The sequence below is a fragment of the Labrus bergylta genome, chromosome 2 (genome assembly GCF_963930695.1).
Source record: "Labrus bergylta chromosome 2, fLabBer1.1, whole genome shotgun sequence".
Lineage (NCBI taxonomy): Eukaryota > Metazoa > Chordata > Actinopteri > Labriformes > Labridae > Labrus > Labrus bergylta.
In genome coordinates this window covers 33475489-33494999 of record NC_089196.1, presented here as the reverse complement: position 1 = coordinate 33494999, position 19511 = coordinate 33475489, and the positions used below count along the sequence as shown (strand labels likewise).

General features: G+C 45.7%; 1 protein-coding gene across 1 annotated transcript in view; it reads left to right on the top strand.

Annotated features, from left to right (window-relative positions):
• Positions 1 to 19511, top strand: part of LOC136181104 (NLR family CARD domain-containing protein 3-like) — a 724139-nt gene that overhangs the window by 624314 nt on the left and 80314 nt on the right. The window lies entirely within an intron of this gene.

The following is a 19511-nucleotide window of genomic DNA, read 5'->3' as shown; positions in this document are numbered from 1 at the left end:
AGGAGGTGAGAAGATAACAGAAAAGACAAAAACTGTGTGCAGATATTACAAGAAGACAGGGAACTACACAAATAGCCCAACAAACATGATGCAGCATTGCACTCCACAATGAGAAGCTTCAATCACCTCCCCTTGTGAAAAACACATTAACAGGCAAACCCACACTGACAAGTCGGTTTGCAGCCCCTCTTGCCAAAACGATTGCAAGAGCAAGAGAGATTACGAGGTGCATTGGTGTTTTCATGGCAAAAGATTCCGTATTTGTGAATGATGGGTTTGCTGTATCATCATCATGAAGCTCTACAAATCATGTGGTAAATCAAGTGGTCTAGCTCTACATCTCAAAGAGTTATTCGGTCAAAACCCACAGTGGATGAAAGCCTGGCTTGTGTTCAGGCACATATCCTATGGTAACTATAAGGTCAAAAATATATTCTGGAAAAATTGAGCAGCCCCTCCCCGATATATACACATACTTTATATTCTTTCTTTTCTTGGCGTACACTTTTTGCATAAATTTAGTTTTTGTTAATTCTTCTGGAAAAATGTTTTTTTTATATTGTTAGACTATTGAAGAATGTAACCTAAATTGCTAGAAAGAATTTAGATAGTTTGTTTAAATCAGAATTTTCAGTTATCTTTTAAAGTGTGCACTAACGTTTCATCCAATTATTTTTGATTTTTGATTGTTGTTGAATTGTTCAGAATTGTTTTAATTTAAACTGTAATGTGATATTGATGTATCACTTATATTTTGTTATAGTAGGCTATTGGTTTAATCCAGTTTCTTTCAACTGTTGTTGTTGAATTGTTTTCATTAAAATTGTAACGTGATAATGAAGTACTGTGATATTTTGTTATAGTATTTCACAAAATGTTGGGATGTTTCAGTTCACACACACACACACACACACACACACACACACACACACACACACACACACATATGTGTATGAACACTTTATGAACACAGCTTGAATTATGGTAAAAACTATTGACGATTGTTTTTATTGCATACTGAACTCTACATTTAATGATTAATCAATAAATTATTAACTCGCTCTATGATGTAATAAAATTATAACATTATTAGGAGAAAAATATTTTGCCTGCCCCATAATGTAATACCTGACCAAAAATTGCAAAAAGTTACTACGTTTTGGGCTCAGCATCTTGTTACATTATTGACCAGTTCTTACATTTCGGGTAGTTGTTACATTTTGGGCTCTAACAGGCCCAACACACTGAAGAATCCCCATTGGTTAGATCAATCTGACACAGCTATCTGATTGGAAGGAGACATTCAATAAGAGCTGATCATAGAGAATAACTACAGCAGACAGAGTTTGTCTTTTTAAATCTATCTACTAGAATCACACACTCTGATTTCACTGCTATAATTCTACTTATAGAGCTGCATAATAAGGTCTCTGGTCTGTGCTGATCTCTGCTGTGGGTGTAGAGGAGTATGAAGTGTCTGAAGTATCGAGGACAGAGATAATATACTGCCCCTTTAAGTCACACTAAGGAGGATTTTGATAACTTTTTAACCACTCTGAACAATCACAATGCGTCCATTTCCTTGAAGTCTACCACCAGCTACACCTCGGTAGACTTTCTTGACACTACCACATACAAAGGTAAAATTTCCAGAAAACAAACAAATTGGACATAAAAGTATGTTTCAAGGAGACAGATAGTCATGCTCTACTCCACAAAACTAGCCACCATCCTAAACACACCTATGCTGGGCTGGTAAAGTCTCAACTGAATTTCACAGAATATGTGGCGACAAAGAGGACTTTAAACAGGCCACTAAAACACTGTTCTCAGCACTGGCCACCAGAGGGTATTCCCGCTGCTTTCTTAGAAGGTCCTTCAAGACATTTCAGGAAACAAAACCCCAATTGCTTTCCTCTATTTTGCCCTTTGTTACTCTCCAGCAGTGATTCAAAATAATTTTCAAGACATCATCGCAGAAACCGAGATTTTACGAGACCACAGAATCATTGCAGCATTCAGAAAAAACAGGAACCTGAAAGATTACCTGGTCAAAGCAAGAGTCCAACCCATGTTGACCCCTAAATCCAGAGGTCACGTGGAATTTTTTAAGCACCAAACTTGGTTGCGCAGCAGATACAATAAGAATGTTTCTTAAAATGGAACATATGGGAAGCCCACACTCCAAAAACTGTGTATACCTGATCAGTTGTAAACGATGCGGATTACAATACGTGGGTGAGACTGGTAACACTATTTTAACCATATTCACCCAACACAGGTACAACATCACAAGGAGGAAGGAAGTTCACCTCCCATTGGTGAAACATTTTGTGCTCCATGGATGGCAATCCTTACAAGCCTCGGTACTGGAAGCTAACTCTTTAGAGGGAGGGACTCCCTCCTCTGTGTCCTCACACTGATCCATGGCAGAGCGCCCCCTGCTGGGAGAGCTGCACTCTGTCACTACAACAACACTGATGGAGTTCAGCTGCTGAAGTCACATCCAGTCAAAGATCTTCAGATGTGGAGAAAACAAAGAAGCTGCTGATTCACCTTCAACATCTTCATCATCATCATCATCATCATCATCACCTCACTGTCAGTCGACACACATCACATCTTACATAATCGCAGTACTTCTTTTTAAACAGCAGAGGGCGCCATCTATTCATGCTTCTCTTGTTTGACTTCCTACATCACTCGCTTGAGCCTCAACACCTGAAGAGCAGAGGAGGTTGGTTGTAACCTGGTTGTAACAAGCAGTCTTTATCATGGCAGCTGCAGTGCAAGATGTTGAAATTCACAGCTTCAGTCCACCTTAGTTTGCATATTTCCTTGGATTTATTCAAATAAATCCATAAATTCTTTTGAAACCACGTCTCTGCCTCATCAGTGTTCGAATCTGTGTGTCTTAATTATTTACATTTGGAGTTTTACGTTCTGTATTTCCTGAGGTGCAAGCCCCCAGGTGGCGTTGTCGGTTATTATTTGACATAAGATATTACCATTCACCAACCCTTGCCACACTTACATTGGAAGGAGTCATTAAACAAAACTGCAACTCCTCCTCCTCTCTTATGCACTCTGGCCTCGCTTACAAAACTGAAGTTGGGAGGGGTTGACTCGATAAGAACAGCTGCACTGTTATTTTTGTCTAACCAAGTTTCAGTTAAAAACATAAAATCAAGCTTGTGCTCAATAATAAAATCATTGATTAAAAATGATTTCTCTGCCGGTTATCTAATGTTTAGTAGAGCCAGCTTCAGGGTCCTAGAAGCTTCGGCTGCGAACGTTTTTGGGACAGGTTGTGGCTCAAAAGGAATGGATGCTAAGTTTGACAAGTTTGCAAAATCACATAACTGCCTTTTGTTTCTTGGCAGAGTCCCCTTTATTCTTCTATTACCTATCATCACAGAGATTTTGGAACCTACTGACATGCAGGGCCCCGGCTTATCCTGGAGAGAGTCATGACTGCTAATATCCTTGCAGCCTGGACACAAAACACATCAGTTTGACCTCTGAATGTTCTGCATTTCATCCTTATCAAGAGCTGAGGAGACAAAACACCGGCGGGGGGGTGAGAGCCGTGTCGGAATGGGCGATGGTGGGCGCCGTCCGGTGTTTATGTGAGAGAAAAAGGGAGAAGGGCGGGGGGTACTTTTTAATCCAGCATTGACCAGCTCTTTCATTTGGTCAGTGAACTCCAGGTGGGGGGAGGAGGGAGATAGGGTGATTACGGAGGAAGATGATGATCTGATCGGGGTTTGAGGGGTCAAGGGCAGTGAGACTTCACAGGTGTTGGTGTTGGTGAGGGGGTCGAAGGTGGATGGAGACCCCTCCTCTTGGTTCCGATGTCTCTCCTCTTTAGGTCTCTCCTCAGATACTGGCAGACGTGATTCTTGACGAAGGTTTCCATCACGCTGTGTTTTGTCTTTCTTGAAAGCTGTTTTCTTTTGTCTCATGTCCTTGGCAGAGAGAACTGATGGTTGAGGCAGGGAGTAAAATAGGTTAGAGGTGAACAGTTTCACCCCTGGCATGTTCAGGCAAAATCCATCTGCCTTAAAAAGATGTCTGCGTTCCCAGAAAATGTTGAAATTGTTAATAAAATTTACTGAATGGGAATTACATGCAGTTGTAAGCCAGTTATTCAGTGCCAACAACCTGCTGAATCTCTCCTCTGCTCTTCTGACTGGTGGTATGGGGCCACTGATAAACACATCCACATCCAAGGGGCTGACCATCCTCAGCAGACCAGTGAAGTCCTGTTTCAAGACTTCAGATTGTTGTTTTGTGACATCATTTGACCCAATGTGTAGTATGACATTCTTCACAGTCGGGTGTTCAGCCACAATATGCAGGATCCTTTCTGCTAAATCAGAGACCATATCTCTGGGAACACAGTACTTCTGTGTTTTTACCGAACATCCTTTGTACATCTTTAACAGCAAAGTCACCCACAATCAGAGTTTCAAGCCCAGATTTTTCAAGACAGATTTTGCTGATTTATTTTCAGGAAGTAATATTCCACCAATTTTTGAAGATGCTTTTCTTGAAGACGCATGTAAACTAAAGGACGATTTAGAGAGAAATATGGGAGGAGAAAACTATTCACCAAATTTATTTTTGAATTATGATATTACCTTGGAAGAAGTGAAAACTGCTATAAATGAGTCTAAGCTGAAAAAAGCAGTAGGTGTGGAAGAGATCCCAAATTAAGTATTAAAATCACCTCCTCTTTTAAACATGCTTTTCTGTCTGTTTAGGTTTTGTTTTAAACATGTGGTATAAATCTATTATCAAACCTATCCCAAAGTCATCTAAGAATGACCCTAGGATACTACTCAATCACAGAGGAATCAGCCTTCTTAGCACAGTGTATAAATTGTATAGTAGTATTTTAAATGCTAGGCTGACCCAGTATCTGGAAACAGAGGAATATTTAGTTGATGAACAGAATGGGTTCAGAAGGAATCGAACCTGCATTGATCATATTCACACAATTTCAACAATTGTCAGGACAAGAATGGCAGAAAATAAATCTACTTTCGTATGTTTTGTGGATTTCCAAAAGGCTTTTGATTAGGGCGGGCGGCTTTACAGTACTTGTTCTTCAGGTTGTTGGTGCCGGTTGGGCGCGCGGTGGATTGCAGGGTTCTGTCTTCCGCCGGGTCGGGCCGGGCGGTTTCCTTCTTCCTGGGTGCTGAGTGATCCAAGTGATATTTTGCCCATTATTTCAGAGCGGAAGAAACTGTAGCGGCTGCTGCAGTTTTCTGCAAGGCATCATGCCGACCCCTACCGGGCTAGTAGGGTCCACTGGCAGTATTAGGCTGAGGCGAAATCTCCTGAGTCTCAATGCTGGAGCTGCCAGCGTGGTGTTGCCAGGGAGACAGATTTTTCCTCAGAGAGTTACGGGTGGTAGCCCCGTTGGGCCATGGTGCACCCTGAAACGTGCTGTGCCTCTGTCCTCAACAAAAAGAACACTGTTCCTCAAAGATAAGAAACCCACCGGGGTGCGGTTTCGTTCCACAGTGAGGGATTGGACGAAGACTTGGACTCGTTCTAAAGCCCTTCCTCCTTTTCTGCTTGCTTAGTGGTTTCCTGGGCGACCAGGGAATGTTTGTTATGCATGGCTGATTTGGGCTCGGCCTTGCGGTCGGCCAGCCACTTCAGACAGGCCCACAGAGCCAGCAAAGTCTGCTTCTCCTGTTGCAAGTGTGCCATGACACCCTCTCCAGGGCCACGAGCCATGTCCCGTGCTGTGGCCAAGGGAAACCCAGGACTTTTTTGCAGGGCAGTTTTGGGTGCGATGACTGCTCTCGGTCGTTCTCCACTAAGGCAGGGCTCTCTAATCATAGACGGTCCCAACACACGGTGGCGTGTCACTGAGATTCCCAGACAGCAACGAGCAGTAATCGGGTTTCTAAGCTGAAGTGAAGTGACGTTGAGGACAAATATCTATCCCATTTGCTAACAGTGACAGGATAGACAGCAGCGGCCCTGGATGAAGCTGTCTCTCACCTAGTAGGCCGGAGTCGCCCCCAGATCAAAGCCAGGTGGAGGACGCTTAAAAAGTGTTCTGTGATAGCTGCCCCGGTGACCCCCCCCCCCCCCCCCCAACACTTTAGACGCCAAGCTTCTAGCCCTCGAAGTTCCTACACCTGCAGTTTCAGAGGTTTCCGTGTTGGCTCCGGGTCAGGCGCAGACAGGTCAGTCTGCTACCACCAGGCGGGGCTTCTTTTCAACTGATATCTGTACCATCAACAGTTATTTGAGGGCCATCCAACGGTTGCTCCGGCGGCGGTGCTTCAGGACCCCCAACATGGCTGTTGTCGAACGCTGAGATCCAAGCGGAGACCAAGGAAGGGCGGAAAGAAGTGCAGGGCTTGTCCTCTCTATAAGACCACTCAAGAACGGCTGCATGCGGATAGGTCCACAGCGGCTAGGTGGATACTAGACGGTGTGGAGGAGGTCGCTTGTAGCATCGATATGGATGCCATTGTGAGCGCATACAAAAAGGTGTGGGGCTGAGATAGTCACTTCTGTGGCTTGGGTCAATTTGCGGCCCTCCCTGCAGCCGACAATACACCGCTTCAGTGCTCCTTCTCACCTGCAGAGGTGTTGAGGGCGTTGAAGTAGATGAAAAATGGCTCAGCCCCCGGGCCCGATCGTATCCGAAAAATGGATCTGTTGAGGTGGAACAAGAAGGGGGTCAAACTGGCGGATCTATTTAATGCGATTGTCCTTACCGGCCATCTTCCTGCCTGTCTTAGGGGTAGTCGTACTACTCTCATCCCTAAGTCTTTGAGTGACTCTTTACAGAGGGACATAAACCAATGGCGGCCCATTACCATCGGCTCCGTGATCTTAAGGACCCTGTCCAGTGTTTTGACTAGTCGGTTGACTGAGGTATGGGCCCGGCACCCGGCGCCCGGCAAAGGGGCTTCATACCAGCCCCTGGTTGTTCCGAAAACATCGTGGTAGCGGATGGCCTGATAAACTTGTGCAAGAACAATGGCGGTTCTCTAGCGTGTGTCTTCATCGACCTCTCAAAGGCCTTTGACTCAGGTGCTGGATAAGAAGGGGGTTGATGTCGATCAGAAACTTCATTACCGACTCCTATAAACAGTGTTTTACTAGGATCAAGTCGGCGAGATTACAAAACTGTCTCTGTATTTCTCTTCATCCTCTCTGTCTGTATTTCTCTTCATCCTCTCTGTCTGTATTTCTCTTCTTCCTCTCTGTCTGTATTTCTCTTCTCTCTTTCTCTTATATGAAAAAGTTACAGTGTAAGGATCCTTCTTCTCTCCTGATATCTTCTCTTCTTTCTGTCACTCTGTTTCCTTGGAGGCCTCTGTGTTGGGTAGCACAAGTTCTTCAGACAGCTCATGTGTAACCTTGTAATAAATCAACTGATGTAGAGTGAGAAAGACTTTCATCTACTTGTGTTATTTTGTGTCGAGTTTCTAAAGTGTCTTTGGTAAAGAAAAGGAGCTCAGCAGATCCTGATGCAGAGTGACCACAGTCAGGTCAGGTCGATGTCGATTTCACTGAAAACCTGTAACTCTTAATAAGAATCCTGCAGTCAGAATACAATATTGTTGGGCCACGCAGGCTTAGGACAGTCAAACAATGGACTTGGGCCTGCACCGTTGTGGGAAGTCTCATTTGAGCGATTCACTGAAATCACAAGGAAGCCTAAAAGGACTCCTTATCCCAGAATTCCCTGCGGTACTTCACACCTACGTGTGACGTAAAGGGGGGACCGGAACCTGAGGGAGACCCCACAGGAAGGCGGCCAGGTGACAAAACTCCAAGACTTCCCTTGTTAGACCTCTTTCCACGCGCTGACTTCTGGTGCTCGGAGATCCAAGCTTATCTCCTGTTTCCTGCAACAATCTTCCTTTGTTTTAAGTTTTTGGCGCGCAGGTAATCCGCGGCCGGCAGTGTTCTAAATTCCGAGCTCGGATTGTCCAGTGAACGCATCTCAGTTTCTCGGAGAGCGTCAGACTATAACAGATTATCAGAAAGATAACGGTCTTATTGCGTCCTGTAACGAAAGGACATCAACGGACATCTTTCCACTCGACGGAGAACCAACGAAGCCGCTCTCGCTGTAAGGGACCCTCGCCGCCATCAGACGCCTCTGCACCAGGATGGACAGAAGATCTGCTCCATCGCCGGACTCTTTTCCTTTCACCAATCGCGGACAAAGCGATTCACAAGTGAGGCTTAATTAGGTCTGGGCAGAATTAGCTTTAGACAGTGTTTTTAACAATTGTTGAACGAAGCAGAAACTGTAATTTTTATCTTTGTTGGACTGCTGCATCCTGAGTTTTAACAGTTTAAAACTCTTGTTGTTGTTATAACAGCGTTATAACCGGGTATTACTCTTCTGATCAGAAAGGCCAGTGTAAGCCGTATTAACCTGAATTCGGCTATTGGTTTGTTTCTGTGAATGAAGGGAATTACTCCGAGTTGTGGCGCGGGAGTCGGACTGTGATCCGGCCTCTTCATGCACGCATTTCTCTTTTATTCTCTTTTATTTCCCCTTCTACGAACACACATACACACATATTCCTGTGTAAACGTACATCTGGAGACCAACTCCACCACCGCGCCATTACGCACAGAGATCTATACACTCGCGGCTATCCAGACGCCTCAGAGACACAGATCGTGTAGGGCCGAACTCAGACTCTTTTAGACCTTAAGGCCACATTTAGGCCTTTGTTAGGTGTGTGCCATCGGAAGGGCGACCACGTGGGACGAAGTAATCTTCCCCCCCCTTCTCTCTCCCTTTCATCCACACGCGCACGCACCCAGGTCTTTGTTAGGTTTGCGCCATCGTGAACGACCACGTGGGTACGAAGCCATCTCCCCCCCTTTCTTTTTCCCCCCCTCTCTCTCTCTCTCTCTCTCACACACACACACACACACACACACACACACACACACCTACATTCACACCCCTTCCACAAGCCATTGCTTGATAATGTTTGTTGCTTAGATTAGTTTATAATAGTTATTTGTTTAATTAAGTTCATTGATTTTGGATTGATGTTGCTTTGTTTAAATAAATTCTGTTATAATTTAAGAGAGAAGTTGTTTGTGGTTACTGGTGTATTTGCATTGTGATATAAGCTGGGTGCGAAGGCTTTGTGTACGGATTTCACGCCTTCAATTTATTAAATATAGTTATTCATTATTAATAATATTAGTAATTAAATAACTAATTTGAGACTGATTTGAGTGATATTTTGGTTATATTTACCTGATTACAGGTTGGTGCTCCAAAACGAGATTAAACATAGTTTAATGATATTTTATTTATATTATTAATAATTAAGTATAATTATTAAAGAATGTAACCAAAGTTGACTTGATACAACCCCAACAAATGGTGCCCCGTGTGAGGCCGTCAATAAACCAGCTTTGTTGCACTGTAAATGCACAGTAATTCGAACTTAAATCCTAAAAAGGATCCTTCGGAAGAAAATTATATTTTCTTTAATTTTTGTGGTTTAAGCAAAGCAGACATCAAGCTGTGGCTTAGTTATGTTGTATGTTGTTGGTTAATGGTTAAAGCCATAACTGTTATCCCCTTTGGGTCCATACAACAATTGGACATAATGATGCAGCTAGTGTGACTTTATCAAGGAACTGGATTTGTTGCATTAATCTAGATTTTGATCCTGAAGCATTCTACTAAAAGATTGTGGTGCTCTTTGTTTGAGAGCCATTTGGCCAGATGAGAGTGTAACCTCATCATTGTCGCATAGCCAGCTGTCTGAGAGGTGTGAGTTCCTCCCTTCCTTTGAGGACTTGAGGTGTGAATCTACTCTCCTATCTTCCAGAATAGACTGCAGTGATCAGTTGGGAAACTTAGATAAGATTTGCTCTTGTGTACACAAAAGTCCCGTTCCTAACAAAAGACAGAATGGGCGAGGAAAGCCCACATTACTCAGGAGCTGAGGCTCCCTGCGGATTAGACGATCATTCCATTCAAGATGTAGTTGCTAGTCTGATCCATCTCCCTATAGAGCAGCTCAACAGTCTGAACTCCTACTCCCTCAGTACATGTGAAGAGAAACTAAAGGGCTTGGTTGAATATGCAAATCAACCAACTGGGAAGCCAATACGCACAATTTCAGATGTTCTAGGCGAAATTCTGCTCCTTTACCAGCGCAAATCAAATGTGCAGAATAAGATACTCCGGGAACAACTAGCCCGGGTACAAGAAGAAGGACAGATCCTGTGGGACGACTTCAAAGGGATGCAGGATAAACTAAAGGCCCTGCAGGAGGAGAATAAAACACTGCACGAAAGCAGCAAACTGGCCGAACAGAGGAAACGAAGTGATATGGTACCCAGAGTGCAACCACCCTGTTCCCCCAGTGTTGGTACCTTGGAGTCACCGCATCTTGTCCGCGGACTCCCCGCAAACTCTTCTTAAATCCCTTGGGGTATGCACGCTTTCCATCCAACTCGGGGGGAAGAGAGTCACTCACGTTGTCAGCGTGACCCCGCATCTCCAAGCCCCATTCTTCATGGGGGCGGATCTGCTTGTCAGACTTGGTGCCCAGCTGGATACAGTCAACCAGATTCTGTGGGCCCAGGCGGGGGATGACCTTGGTCTCCCGAACACTGAGCATGAGCACCTAAAGTCAGGCTAGACCATTCCGAAGGCATGTCAAGTAGCTAGTGAGATGCAGGTAATCATACCTGCAAGGACAGCAGGTGCCCCCATCCGTCTCATGATCCCCAAGAGGCAGAAGATACCCGGCTGCCAGGCCTTCTTCCAGCCTCTGCCTTACTTTGGAAAACTCAACCTAACGATGTGTGGAACCCCCCTTCTTGAATTGGACAACCGATCGACCTATCTGCTTGTCCAAAATCTCACCCATACCGCTGTTCAGGTGGAAGCTCGGCAACCACTCGGGATGCTGATCGACATTTCATTTCACGATTTTGAACTGACTATACCTGTCATCGGGGAGCTTCCCCCATCCTTGAGCAGGATTGACCCCTCCAGCCAAGTCAGTTTCACCTTCCCGACTAACATGATCAAAATCAGGATGCAGGATGAAGCCATCTGTAGCGCCTCCTTGAGCGATGAAGGCGACATGGTTGTATATGCCTTGGCCGCACAGCCGGCAGGCACAACATCAAATGACTCCAGCCCCAAACCATATCTCGGCTTCGAGTCAGAGATCGAACAGCAAATAGGAAAGGCAGATGCACTAACCACAGAAGACCAGAAGGACGCACTTCGGAGTTTATTCCGCGACTTCCAGTCTATCTTTTCACGTGACTCCCAGGACTGTGGAGTCACCAACCTTCACACATTGCGTATTCCAACGGACCCAAAGGCCCCACCAACATTTGTACGACAGTACAAAATCCCATTGGCGGCATACGAGTCTATCCAGGAAATCTAGGATAAGCTGCTTGAGAAGCAGATCATAAGGGAGTGTAACTCAACGTACAACTCCCCCATCTGGCCGGTGCTGAAACCTACTGGAAAGTGGCGCTTGACCATCGACTACCGTCCACTAAACAAACAAGTCCCGCTTTCTCGCTGGCCTATGATCCATTTGGATCTAGAACTGTCCAAGGTAAAGGGGGCTCGCTTCTTCTCAACCGTGGACGTGGCCAATGGTTTCTGGACCATGAGGGTGGATCCAGCCGACCAGTACAAGTTGGCTTTCTCCTTCGGCAACCGTCAGTACACCTGGAACCGTTGCCCCTTCGGGTACTCAAACTCCCCAGCCGAGTTCAACATCTTCCTCCACAAGGCAATGAGCGACGCCGCAGTACGCGGTAATCTCATTTATGTGGATGACATCCTGATGAGAAGCTGTTCATTCGATGAACACCTGACTGAGATCCGCCATGTACTCAACCAACTCTCTAACGCAGGCGCCAAACTGGCGATTGCCAAGGGCCAATGGTGCCGCACCAAGGTTGAGTACGTTGGTCTGACAGTAGGGGCTGAGGGCATCGAACCCCAAGCAGGGAGGATCCGAGCCATCCAAGACATCAAGGCCCCCACCAACGTGTCAGAGCTGAGGAGCTTCCTTGGAGTCTGCAATTACTCTCGGCAGTTCATTGAAGACTACGCAGAAATAGCAAGGCCAATGACGGAACTCCTGCGCAAAGACAAGGCGTTCGAGTGGAGCAAAGGGCAGGAGCAATCGTTCATTCAAATGAAAGACAAACTGTGTTCGGCTCAATGCTTAGCCTACCCAGATAAAGACAAAGAGTTCTACCTAGAGGCAAGCTTCTCCCCCCAATGCGTCAGTGCGGCTCTAGCCCAAATGCATGACACCGACAAGACGGTGGTGGCCTATGCAAGCCGACCTCTAAGCGGCGTGGAAATTAAGTTTTCGGACTGTGAGAAGGCCCTCCTGGCCACTGTCTGGGCGGTGGAACACTTCCGCAGTTACATCGGAGGACAAAGGGTGATCATTGAAACATGCCATCAACCCGTTGCCTTCCTCAACAGCCAACGACTGCGGGACGGACGGGTCACAAACAGCTGTATTGCCTCCTGGATGATGGCATTACAGGGCTACGACATCGAGGTCAAATATGCACAGAACCTGAAAATGGCTCTGGGCCAGGGGCTGGCTGAATGTCAACACTGTGACTGCGAAGAATCTCCAAACTCCCAGCCTGTTTCAGTCACTTCCCCTACAATACCCTCAAATCACCATTACTACGATGAGAACATCTGCCAAGATCTCCCCAAGGTCTTCATGGATGGGTGCTCATTTCAACACGAATGCCAACCCCGGGCAGGGGTTGGAATTGCATGGATTGGTCACCAGTCCGAACAACCGGACCACTATCAACTCGGGCCCAAGACCAGTCAGTATGCTGAGATTGTAGCAGCGCTCATCGCACTGCAACAAGCCGCTAAGGCAGTTATTTCGCAACTAGTGGTCTGCTCTGACTCCAACTACACTCGTCATAGTTTCATCTCCCATTTCCCAGTCTGGAAAGGAAATGACATGAAAAATGCGAGGAACAAGGAGGTCAAGCACTCTGAGCTGTTTCTGGCATGTGACCAGCTTGTATCGGAGCGAGGCATGACTGTATATTGGAAGAAGGTCAAGGGCCACTCCCAGATTTCAGGCCCGGACAAGGACGGCAACGATGAAGCCGACCGCTTAGCCAAGTTGGGTGCGATACAGGGTACACCCTGGTGTTTCAAGACCACGTGGCTCCCAGAACCGGAAGCAAAGCAGGTTAACGCTATCACTAGGCAACAGTCACGAGAAAAGAAGGAAGTCCCTCAAACCTGTAACCAGATTGTGCAACTGGGTTGAGGACCTGGGGATACAGACTTAGTCTCTATGCAGGAATGAGATCCTGCCATTCAAGACATCCGGCAGCTGCTGAAAGACCCACACTCACCTAGGGCTTCTGCCAGGGGGTTCCAATGACGTGAGGGCTCTCCACGCTGACCTGTCACACTTCAAACTAGAGAAGGACTTGTTGGTCTACACCTGCGGGAAACAAGGGCCACCCCGTTGGGTCGTACCAACCGACCATAGGGGGGTGATGCTAGCCCACGCCCATGACTCTCCGATTGGAGGACACCGGGGATACAAAGCGACCCTCGCCACACTGAGACAAGTGGCATACTGGCCAACAATGGCCCGAGATGTTAAGGCTTATGCACAAGGATGCCTGGTCTGCTGCCAGTTCCAGCCCTCTCAACCCCTGGGTCGAGCCCCATTCCAACGTCAAACATTCCCTTGGTCAAACCTTCAGGTCGACTGGATCGGCCCAGTCACGAAATCAGCACAAGGTAATAAATACCTCCTTACAATCACATGCGCCTTCACTAAGTGGGTTGAGTGTCTCCCGGCACCCAATGACACAGCCACGACAACGGCAGTATTACTGCTGAATCATGTGTTCAGCCGGTGGGGACTTCCCCTCTCCGTCGACTCAGACCGGGGCACGCATTTCACGTCCAGTGTAATGACATCTCTGTTTGATATCCTGGGGGCGGAGGTCAAGTTCCACATCTCTCACCAAACCCCCAGTCATCAGGCCAAGTTGAGCATGCTAACCGCACCATTGTCAACATGCTCAAGAAATACGTGAGTAGCAATGGTAAAGATTGGGACATTAAGCTCCCTCTCGTACTAATGGCCATCAGGGCGACCCCGCATCGGTCCACTGGGGTAACACCATTCGAAATGATGACGGGGAGGGAAATGACTCCTCCTCTGCATGTTCTCTACCAGCCAGAGGACATCAGCGTGGCTACTGCATACACAGCACACCAATACATCTCAGACCTGCGCGACCACCTCAAGGTGACATTCGCATGGGCCCAGGGGAACCTGGAAGCCTCAGCTAAAGGAGCCAAAGCCTACTATGACAGGAAGTCATCTGATCGAGAGTACCAAGTAGGCGACAGGGTTTTCTACTTCAAGTATGCACAACCCGTAGGAATCTCAAAGAAATTCCTCCCGAGCTGGTTAGGTCCTTTCGAGATTGTAGGGAAGCTGTCACCAGTAGCTTACCGTATCAGGGTCTCAAGGCCAAAGCAACAACCCACATACAAATGGGTCCACGCAAACCAGATCAAACCATTTAAGCCGTATCCACATGCAGAAAAGGAAGTGGATGACACACCTGACGGGGGGACGCAAACCCCACCTCAGGATCAATAGCACCCCTCTGTAAAACCTTGGAGCTAGTAGCATGACTTAACCAACTGACTAACTGGCACTAACTCCAACCGCTATCCATCCATAATTGTACTTTGGTTTATTTCAGGATGGAACTCCCCCTGACCCTCGGCCTCCTACTGACCCTACAAGTTGTAGAACCAGGGCCACCGACAGGTACAGTTCTTCAAGAGATACCTGGGCTTCTGATCACCCACTGCGGCATCTACACCCAAAGAATCTATGTACGCCTTGATCCCTGGGATGTATACCGCAAACACATCCGTCTACCCCCACAACTAACTGAAGGGAGATTAAGTGGAACCCAAGCGCACGACACAGTCAAAAAGCGAAACAAACCACTACCCATATTCTCGAACAACTGCAGAAGTTCTTAGTTACTGAGGAAGACCTCAGCGGGAAACAGCGGCCAAAACGGTTCCTCGGCGGCCTGCTGGCCGCTGCCTCTGCCATCAGGTCATTATTCTCTGTGGGCCTCTCTGCTGCTAACACAGTTAGCCTCAGCACCCTCCAGAGACATATGAGCGAACTTAATGATGAAATGCCAGAGATCAGACAGAGACTCTTTTCACAACAAGAACAGCTACAAGACCTTGGAAAGACCATCCAGGGTACCATAGTGACCGTTAATTTACACTCGACCCTCCTTAACAACACCTTGCATGCTCTAGACACCCTGTCAGTGGTGGTAAAGGAAGATATCACCTATGTAAGGGTAATAAGGGATGTGATGCAGGATCTGATCCGAGAAGTGAGCTTATCAGTAAATAATCTTAGCGGAGGGAAGATCCCAGCCTACCTGGTTTCCTTGAACCTGGTAGAACAGATACTGAAAGCAGCCACTACCACTGTGGTACAACCCTCACAGGTACACCTAGCATACAGCCTTGGTAGTGCAGTCCCCATTGCGGTAGATCCCGAAAATCTAGAAATAGGTTTTATTCTTAACCTCCCTATCATAGAATGACAGAATATATATAGAATGAAATCTATATTGAATGTTGGCTTTTGGAAGGGTAACACACATGTATATCTCAAAACACCATCCACCATCGCATACCATGATGAAGATCCTTCACTCTACCTCATTCCCAACCTAAACATGTGCACTAAAACTAAGGACATCCACTGGGTTTGCCCAAGCAACCCCTTTATTAGGGATGTCACCACCTACCTCTGTGGTTTGAGGACTGACTCCCCTGAGCAGAAATGTCAGGGTAGTATGTCTACACGAGACGAGGAAGCCGAAACCAAAGTAGAAAGAGCAGGCTATCGGTGGCTCGTCAGCACGCCTGTCACCGAAGCTTTGATGTCTTATGACCGCCATGATACAATCACTAAATTAACTTTACCAAACCAGACAGTCTTCATGACTGTCCCCCAAGGAGCCACTGTGCACATTAATGACATTGTCCTCGATCACCTCGACCCATCCCGACATAATACGGCGATCGAGATCATGGACGCATTTAAGGGTTACAATCTCACACTCGACACAACCCTGCAACAGCAACTCAGAGCTGGGGGAACTAAATTGATTCAGTTCAGCCTTAAACCGACTGGACTCACCACCAAATTTAGTCAAATGATTAGGCCGGCACCTAGACAAAGCCAGCCTATTAGTGAGATTGCACTAGGGCTCCTGCTTAGTGGCTGGATCATCACGGCCGTGGTGGCATACGTAATGTATAAATACATTAGGAAACTGCAGGCCAAACTAGACTCAATCATGCTCATCCAGCCGCGTTTCACACAGACTAAGACCACTCCACTGGTAGACTCCGGCCTACCCTTGGAGTAAGTCCTAGCAACCTCCACTGTTCTTTCTTACCCTTTCCTCCCCTCTACTTTACCTTCACGTTACCTTATTGTTTTACCTTTTCCATGTCAAAGAATGTGCCCTGAGTAGCAAAGTTTGCTAATGCCTGGTTATGTTTTATGCCTAGTTTTAAACATGGTTAGACAGTCTGCCCAGACTTTGCCTCAGTGTCTGCCCAGACCAAATGCCTCTCCAAATGTATGGACAGTTTGCTCACTAACTAGGTGAAAGTTTGTCTCCTAACACATGGACTGCTGGCCCTCATTGCCCTAAAGACTGTGATCCGCATTCCCATTCTTCAGGACAAAGGGGGGATGTTGGGCCACGCAGGCTTAGGACAGTCAAACAATGGACTTGGGCCTGCACCCTTGTGGGAAGTCTCATTTGAGTGATTCACTGAAATCACAAGGAAGCCTAAAAGGACTCCTTATCCCAGAATTACGTAAAGGGGGGACCGGAACCTGAGGGAGACCCCACAGGAAGGCGGCCAGGTGACAAAACTCCAAGACTTCCCTTGTTAGACCTCTTTCCACGCGCTGACTTCTGGTGCTCGGAGATCCAAGCTTATCTCCTGTTTCCTGCAACAATCTTCCTTTGTTTTAAGTTTTTGGCGCGCAGGTAATCCACGGCCGGCAGTGTTCTAAATTCCGAGCTCGGATGTCCAGTGAACGCATCTCAGTTTCTCGGAGAGCGTCAGACTATAACAGATTATCAGAAAGATAACGGTCTTATTCCGTCCTGTAACGAAAGGACATCAACGGACATCTTTCCACTCGACGGAGAACCAACGAAGCCGCTCTCGCCGTAAGGGACCCTCGCCGCCATCAGACACCTCTGCACCAGGACGGACAGAAGATCTGCTCCATCGCCGGACTCTTTTCCTTTCACCAATCGCGGACAAAGCGATTCACAAGTGAGGCTTAATTAGGTCTGGGCAGAATTAGCTTTAGACAGTGTTTTTAACAATTGTTGAACGAAGCAGAAACTGTAATTTTTATCTTTGTTGGACTGCTGCATCCTGAGTTTTAACAGTTTAAAACTCTTGTTGTTGTTATAACAGCGTTATAACCGGGTATTACTCTTCTGATCAGAAAGGCCAGTGTAAGCCGTATTAACCTGAATTCGGCTATTGGTTTGTTTCTGTGAATGAAGGGAATTACTCCGAGTTGTGGCGCGGGAGTCGGACTGTGATCCGGCCTCTTCATGCACGCATTTCTCTTTTATTCTCTTTTATTTCCCCTTCTACGAACACACATACACACATATTCCTGTGTAAACGTACATCTGGAGACCAACTCCACCACCGCGCCATTACGCACAGAGATCTATACACTCGCGGCTATCCAGACGCCTCAGAGACACAGATCGTGTAGGGCCGAACTCAGTCTCTTTTAGACCTTAAGGCCACATTTAGGCCTTTGTTAGGTGTGCGCCATCGGAAGGGCGACCACGTGGGACGAAGTAATCTTCCCCCCCCTTTTCTCTCCCTTTCATCCACACACGCACGCACCCAGGTCTTTGTTAGGTTTGCGCCATCGTGAACGACCACGTGGGTACGAAGCCATCTCCCCCCCTTTCTCCCCCCCCCCCCTCTCTCTCTCTCTCTCTCTCTCTCACACACACACACACACACACACACACACACACACACACCTACATTCACACCCCTTCCACAAGCCTTTGCTTGATAATGTTTGTTGCTTAGATTAGTTTATAATAGCTATTTGTTTAATTAAGTTCATTGATTTTGGATTGATGTTGCTTTGTTTAAATAAATTCTGTTATAATTTAAGAGAGCAGTTGTTTGTGGTTACTGGTGTATTTGCATTGTGATATAAGCTGGGTGCGAGGACTTTGTGTACGGATTTCACGCCTTCAATTTATTAAATATAGTTATTCATTATTAATAATATTAGTAATTAAATAACTAATTTGAGACTGATTTGAGTGATATTTTGGTTATATTTACCTGATTACAGGTTGGTGCCCCAAAACGAGATTAAACATAGTTTAATGGTATTTTATTTATATTATTAATAAATAAGTTTAATTATTAAAGAATATAACCAAAGTTGACTTGATCCAACCCCAACAATATAAAGAAAATCACAAACTGAATGATAACACCTGTAGATGTCATCTGGCATTCTGGATTTACTCAACATCTTGTTAGAAGAAACGATAGAGATGCATTATAGCCTTCAGTGTGTGTAACTAAATGGTATATGGAAAAAAACACTTCAATGGTGTGTTTATTTGTTCTGTTATCATTTCTCTCTTTGGCTTCCTTTTTGCTGCTTCACTGCTTTTTATACATTTTCAGCTAAGAGGAAAATGATTCTTCGATTGGTCTTGGCGCTATCCAATTCCCACGGTAACCTGACTCGTCATCAATCTTAAAACTTTTCTTATTTCAATAAAAGTAACTGCTTTCATTAATATTTCACCTACAAGCAGACCCTTATTCTAAAAGACTGAACACATTGGTTTGGGTTAGGCCACGATAGTAAAAGAGTTCAAAGAGGAGACTTTAATGCAGCGAGGTTACAACTGTTTATTGTGTGTGGTTCTGAAAAGCAAGGAAAATATCTATGAACAAAATTCTTCCCATATTCATTCCTATTATAATTGTAAAGTAATCTGGGGAAGCAGTTTTCCACTTATACAATGTTAACCATGCATCTTTTAGCATCCTTACCTTCCTTTTTCTCATTTTAACACCAAACAACACAAATCAGAATTTAAGTTAATATCACCATTAAATGAATCTGAATTATAGTATCTATTCAGTTCTTTATCTTTTGTTTACAATTTAAACAAACCAGTTAAATGTGTTCAATATTAATTATTATTTACCCTTCTAATTTAATTGTTTCCTGTGAACACTACACTATAAAACCAGAATGCAGAGTGCATCGCTATGAAATAAACAGCCTACATTAAATACATGTCACCATTCAAACATTCTGAACAGATAA